We start from the raw sequence: 7,584 nt of genomic DNA on the forward strand, positions 1-7,584 counted from the left end.
ACGCATCTCAGGGACCACCGCGAAGGGTATCGGCAGCACAGAGCTGGAATTGGAGCGTGCTCACTAATGCACAGTGGGAACAAAAACGAGAAGGAGAAGGAGGAAGAGAAGAAGGAAGGAAGGCGGACGGTGGCGCAAATCCACAATAGCTAATATTCATTGAGTGCTCGACGTGGGTCATGTGCTATTCGAAGCATCTGATATGTATTATCTTACTTATGCCTGACAGCCATTCTGTGAGGCACATAAAATTGTTACCCTTGTTTTACACGCAAGCAAAAGGAGGACCAGAGAGGTTATGTAACTTGTGTGAGGTCACACAGCCAGGAAGTGGTGCAGCTGGGCTTTGAACCAGGCAGTGCCCTTCTGGAGGCCGAGCTCCGACACACGGTGCCTTGATGGTAGCCGATGCTAAACAGGCATCTACCAGGAGAGTAGTTTCACATACCGCTCTCATAAGCCTCATTTAACCAGCGGTGCACCTGAAAGCTCAGAAGTTCAACAACTTGCCCAAGGTCACACAACTAGAAAAGGCTGAACCAGAGTTCTAACACAAGTCTGTCTGACTTCAAAGGCCCTGCTGTAACCACTACACTGTACCTTTCCCCAGAGACTTTCAGACTGTCTTTAAGATTAAGGAGATAAACTAAGTTTGCTATATTTCATTCCAATGGCCAGATTTTATGCCTGCGATAGTAATAGAGACACGCCAGATCTCTCCCCGCTCGTATTCCTTGACACGCTCTCAGATTCTCCTTGGAACTCAAGTGTTCATTCCTTGTCCATCTCTCTGTCCCCAGTGCATCCAGCCAGCCAGCATTTCTTTCCTTTTTTTTTTTAATTTTTTTAATGTTTTATTTATTTCTAGGAGAGAGACAGAGACAGCATGAGCAGGGGAGGGTCAGAGAGAGAGGGAGTCAACAGACTCTGAAACAGGCTCCAGGCTCTGAGCTGGCAGTCAGCACAGAGCCCGACGCGGGGCTTGAACCCACGAACCGCGAGATCATGACCCAAGCGAAAGTCGGACGCTTAACTGACTAAGCCACCCAGGCACCCCCAGCCAGCATTTCTTGGGACTCAGCCATGTGCACGGTTCTGCTCTAGCTCCTGTGGTTCAATGTGAATTTAACACTGTGTCCCTGACCTTGGCAGTTTTGCCATCTAGTTGGAGAATATTAAGGGCCATTTGTATAGCTGTTTTTGGTAGCCCAAGCCCCTTCACATATTTTTACCGTTGACCCTTCCCATGCTTCTCATGGTCCTTTCACAGATGAAGGCAATTCTGCCCACAACCACATGAACTTGGCTGAGAATCCCGAGCCCCAGAAAGGAACGCTGTCTGGCTGACACCTTAATTGTAGCGTTGCAGAATTCAGCTCCGACTCCTGACCCACAGAAAGGGTGGGTACGCACATAGCGGCAAACCGCTAAGTGTGCGGTCATTTGTTATGCAGCACAGGCAACTCGTTCTGATGGCCACAGCGTATGCCATCTCACACCCTCCCCCACAGCGTGACCTTGATATTCCTCCCATCAAGAGGTGGAGTCTAATTCTCCTGACCTGTAGTCCAGAGGGGCTTGTGACTCCTTTGACCATAGAGGACAGTGGAAGTGACACAGATTTTCAAGGCCGGGTCATGAAAGGCCACGTGGCTTCCACCTTGTCCCTGGATCACTGGCACCCAGAGCCCTGAGCTGCCGTGAAGCCAGTCTGACAAGTCGGAGGCTGCCACGGCGTGAGGCTCTGCGCAGGCTCTCCCGTTGGCTGTCCACATCTTCAGACTAGCCCAGCCCTGACTCTACATGTGCGACCGAAGAAACTTTCAGATGATCTCAGCCTCCCCCCGTGGAGTTGCCCCCAAACTTGTGTTTCTTCCCAATTGAGTTTCTAGACATGGTGGATGAGAGACAAGCCATCCCCACTGTGCTCCAAGCAAATTCCTGGCAGACGGAATCCAGGAACGTAATGCAATGGTTTCTGTTTTGCATTGCTAAATTCGGGGGAGTCTGTTACCTAACAATAGTAATCAGAATCCACGGCCAGCCTCCGGACCCACCACGGGGTGAGCAGGTGAACTCTGCCCACCCCAACGAGAAATACGGCAAATTCACACGGCAAAGGGCATAAATGTAGGATTTTAATACAGCAAGGGCCAGAAGGATTGGGAGCAGTACGGCAGTCTGCCATGAAGCTTTATAACCAGGTATGTTAAGGATTCGGCCGAGGCCCAGAGAAGGCTCTTGCTTTACCCGTAATCACACAGGCTTCGGGCTCAGCCCCGGCAGGCACCCCGGGTTGTTCCTGTCTGTGTATTTGCTGCACCCCAGGTNGTGAATGACCTTCCCAGTGAAAGAGGAACCCAGTGAATGCTGACCCTGAACGATTTCCTCAGCATTTTAAAGCCCCAGGCTGGTACCTGTTGTAAGCAGTCGCACGGTTTCGAAATTTATTGGACTTTGGATCCTATGAGTCTGTTTTGTGGCTGCACACCCATGATGGGTCACCACTTTTTTTTAAAGATTATAAATGTAACATGCAAAAATCATATTTGTTACATTTATACATATTTATATCATGCATTTGCAGTATATAGAGGCACTCAGAGTATATATTATTTATAAGCATCGCCACGCGGTTCAGGTTTGTTAGAAAGGCTCAGAGTGAGAGTGTGTTTGTAAAGTGCTCCAGGGCCCTCTGGGATGACGGCAGCTATGTAAGTGTGAGTCATTATCATTAAACTAAACTGCCTTCCTCCGATTACTGACAGCACCGAAGAGGTTCTCCCTCCTCCCCCTGCCCCTGCGCGCGGCCCGGTAATGCTGGGATAATATAAAGATAATATTACCGTAATAAGTGCTTTGCAGCATTTATGCCTTTATTAGCAGCAGCCATATTGTAAGGAAGGGAGAGGCCCGCAGAAGTGCCAAGGGGTTGGTGCCCAGGGTAGAACCACTCAGAGAGGCCTACGGGATTCGGGGTGCAAGCTAAGTGTGGGGGCAATGCAGAATGAGGTGAAATTCTCCCTCCCCAGCCCCTCCCGCAGGGCCTATTTCCAATTTCAGTAGGTTTCCGAAAACGTTATCGAGTCCAGCTGGGTCTGGAGTTGGGCCAAGTGTAGGAGTCATTGGTACAGAGGGGAGGAGTAGGGGGCTGGTGCGTCTTCTGGAGCCCCAGCCCCAGGGAAAGCCCACTGCATTTTCAGTGGCCTCCAAACTCAGGGAGGCCCCACATTGCCTGCAGAGGCCTTTGCTTTGATTGGGGTGGTGTGACAGAGATGGCCACACAGCCATGGGCTTCCTGGAGTGAAATTAATCCCCATGGCTGAATGCTCTCATTGGTTGCCCCAATGAAGCTATGGTAGAACATAAAAATACGGGGCAGGGTGCCTGGGTGGCTCAGTCGGTTGAACATCTGACTCTTGATTTTGGCTCAGGTCATGATCTCTCGGTTCCTGGATTTGAGCCCTGAGTCAGACTCTGCATTGACAGCGCGGATCCTGCTTGGGATTCCCTCTCTCCCTCTCACTGCCCCTCCCCTGTTCATGCTGTGTGTGTTTGTGTGTGTGTCTCTCTCTCAAATAAGTAAACTTAAAAAAAAAATAAGGGGCTCCTGGGTGGCTAAGTCAGTTAAGCGTCTGATGGGGATTTTTTGAGTTTATTTATTTATTTTGAGGGAGAGCACAAGTGCTTAGGAAGGAGAGAGAGAGGGAGGGAGGGAGGAAGAGAAAGAGAGAATCCTAAGCACTCTCCGAGCTGTCAGTGCAGAGCTCAACTCAGGGCTTGAACTGTGAGCTGAAATCACAAATGAGTTGTTTAACTGACTGAGCCACCCAGGGGGCCCTTAAGCATCTGATTCTTGATTTTGACTCCGGTTGTGATCTCATGATTCATGAGCTCGGGCCCCACATTAGGCTCTGCACTCTGAGCACAGATTCTCTAAACAAACAAACAAACAAACAAACAAACATTTTTTTAAAAACCTGTAAAAATAGGCAGGAGCTTCTGAACAGTTCTTGTATTTTATAGAGAGCCCCTTTCCTCTTAGGTGGCATGTATGTTACACTTCCGGTTGCGTGTATCTTTCTGCCTTAATGTGTCATTTGTAGAACTTCTATCTCAAGGCATTGAGAAATCTAGTTGTTACATCCACAGTCTCATCTGAACCTTCTCTCACATCTCTGTGAAGCTCATCTTACCTATCACCCCCATTTTATAGAAGTGGAAACCGGGGTCCGAAAGAGTAGAGAGAGGACCACGGTGGTATGTCAGGAAGAATCAGAACTGAAACTCAGGCCTTTTGACCGGAGGCGAGGGGCCCGCTCCTGCAGCTGCTCTGCCGAGGAAGGATCTGTACAGCTCAGGACTCCCAAGCTGGCTGTCCTGGGAGTGAGGACCAGATGGAGGGTGGATCAGCTTTTATCATCCGGCTTTGGAAACCACGCGGCATCACTTTTTGTTACTCTTGTAATTATCCGTTCAGAGTGAGTCACGGAAGCCCGCCCGTATTGGAGGGGAGGGGGAACTGGGCTTGCCTTTTCCATGGGTGGCATGTTTTAAAAGCACCAGAGCCCTGTTCAGACCACTTGCCCTTGAGAGCCAAGCAAGAGCCAAGCAGGATGCAGGTGGGGTTAACCGCCCCTCCCAAACTTTCCTACCTGCCTCCTTTAACTGGCCAAACTCCCCTCAGCTCCAGCGTGGTCTGGTGAGGTGACTTGGGCACTTGCTGATGGTGCCCTGCTCTGTGCTAATGGTGCCAGAAGGCCACAGGCGGGCCTGGCTCCCAAGGGTGGCCCAGGGCCCGGGTAGGGAGCCACAGCACCCCTCTCCATCAAAAGCCCCAGTAACAGGGCCTCAGTGGAACCTGCCGGCAAGTCACAGCCCCCAGGCCAGAGCTGCTGAGAAGGTGTGTTTGCCTTTTGGCTGAGACGCTTTAAAACCCCAGCGACTTGGTTTCATTTTGAACCTGACAGATAAAAGACCGACTTTGACTGAGAATATTAACTTTCTGGCTCCCCCCCAAAAAAGCTGAACAGATGAGGAAATAATATAAAATAAAAGGAGTCTGCAAACACTGATTGTCGGCTGCTTTCCATAAAATACGCCCACTGTTATGTGTAACACTCTCCGAGTCTTTCATTTCTCAGCTCCCTCCCTCTTTTTCGCTCCTGGTGACGAAGGAACTGCCTTCTCTTATTTAGAAAAAAAGACAGACAGGAAGAGAAGAAAGGGTGCATGTGCTGAAACCCGCCCCCAGCTCCCCTCCAGGAGGGCCAAGCAGGTGCACCCACAGGCTGGAATGTCTTGTAGCTCCTCACTGAGGATGTGGGCGGCGGGGGGACGGGCCCAACCCCGGGAGAACCTGGCTTTGGGGTCCCCGGGGAGAAGGCTGGCCCTGTGGCGCAGCCCCTTCCCTGGCCCCTGCTTGCAGCTCCTTTCAGGCACCAGGCAAGTGACTTCTAGCTGTGAGAAGTGCAGAAGGGCTTTGGAGAGGTCTGCAGCCACTCCTAACCGGCTCGGTGAGGCCGTGGGGAAGAAAGGAGAGAGAGCGGGGGCTGCGAGTGGTGCCCAGCTTGGGCCTCTCCACTCCCCGCTCCATGGCCCCTGTTGTCCCTGTGGCTGCCCCTAAGTGCGGGTGGGGCTAGGGCGGACCACACTTGTCATGCCTTGGCTTGCCTGGCAAGGAAANCAGGGACCACAGAAGTGGGGCTTAAACAGCAGAAATGTACCATCTCACGGGTCTGGAGGCTGGAAATTCAAGATCAGGATGCCTGCAGGGTTGGTTCCCTCCGAGGGTGTCCCAGGCCTCTCCTCCGTGTGTCCTCACATGGCCGTCCCTCTGCGGGGCTGTGTCCCAGCTTCCTCTTCTTCTAAGGACACTGTTGGTACAGGGTCAGAGGCCACCATCGTGACCTCATTTTGACTTCATTGCCTCCGTAAAGACTCTGTCTCCAAATACACTCATGTTCTGCCATGCGGGGGGTTAGGGCTTCAGTGTAGGGATTTGGAGGGGACACAGCTGAGCCCATCATAGCTCTGTAGCCTAAGAATTGAAATAAGAGGAGGCGCACACCCCTCGCTGGGTCTCAGAGCAGCAAACTCAGGTGCCGCAGCGGAAGCCCAGAGCTTGCAGGCACACAGTCAGGGGGTTCCTCAAAAAGAAGAATACCTGAGGGCCTCGACGCCCTGCATCACCTCTCTGGCCACGGCACAGCTGGCCTGGTTCAGGAGGGAAGGCGCTGGGCTGTGTAGATAGACAACGTTAGTAAGGAACGCGGGCTTCAGAAGTGGCCGTCGACCCTGAGCACCTTCCATGCAGGGTCTGAGTGTAAGACACAAACTGAGACTCTGCCACCAACTTGATCTGGGACCCTGGGCACACTGCCGTAGCTCTCCACGCCTGATCTTCTCATCTGTAACATGAAGAGGGAAACATGGCCGTTGGTGATTGGAAACCCCATTGAGCGGGTCCAGTCTACTGAGGTCTGGCTGGGCCCGAGACGTCAAGCCATCCCGCAGGCCAGCTGACGGGGGCTTCTTCTGCCACAGACTCCCGGGGAAAAGGTCAGAGGTTCCCCTGAAGTCAGAGCAGTGGCCCTCTACTTGCCTCCGCCGTTGTGTGCATGCACTCTCGATTCTTTGGTATCCAGAGGCCCGAAGCCATTACAAGACCTTTGAGTCAGCCTTCAAGTGAACAGAACACAGGGGAAATATCANCCCACGAACCGCGAGATCATGACCTAAGCGGAAGTCGGACGCTTAACCGACTAAGCCACCCAGGCGCCCCAAGAAATTCTTATCATAACCCGTAACATACACACACGCACATGTGTGGGCGCACATACACACACACACAGACACACACACACCCTGTACTTTCAAATTATGTCTAGAACTTTCACCGTAGCCTCCTAGCTGGTCTCCTTGCTTTCCCCCTTCTCCCTTGTTCAGTCATTTTCCAAGTCAGCAGGGAGAATAAGCCCTTAAAAGGTTAAGTCACATGGGGGCGCCTGGGAGGCTCAGTGGGTTAAGCTTCCAACTTCAGCTCAGGTCATGATCTTACAATTTGTGTGTTCAAACTCCGTGTCTGGCTCTGTGATGACAGCTCAGAGCCTGGAGCCTGCTTTGGATTCTGTCTCTCTTCGTCTCTGCCCCTCTGGTGTTCATTGTCTGTCTCTGTCTCTGTCTCTCAAATATAAACATTAAATTTTTTTTTTAAAGGTTAAGTCACATTTTGTTTCCCCNAGGGCACAGCTCCCTGTGCCCACCTCTGCCCTGACCACAGCCCCCCCTCCTTGCAGCTTCATCAAAAATCAGTCGGTCTTACCGCCATGAGTTTTATTTCCAGATGCCGTATTCTGTGTCTGTCCCTTTCCCCCATACCATACCGTCTTGATTCCTGAAGTCATGGAGCGGGTCTGAGAATCGAGTACTATGATTTCTCTACTCTTCATTCTAGCTCTTCCAGTTCCTTTGACTTTTTATATGCATTTTAGAGTCGGCTTGTTTACATGGATAAAAATCCTGCTGGGATTTTGATCGGCACTCTATTACATCTATAAATCCTTTTAGATGAGGAATTGCCAT

This window comes from Crocuta crocuta, unplaced genomic scaffold, assembly GCF_008692635.1.
Source record: "Crocuta crocuta isolate KB4526 unplaced genomic scaffold, BGI_CrCroc_1.0 scaffold301, whole genome shotgun sequence".
In the NCBI taxonomy this organism is placed as follows: domain Eukaryota; kingdom Metazoa; phylum Chordata; class Mammalia; order Carnivora; family Hyaenidae; genus Crocuta; species Crocuta crocuta.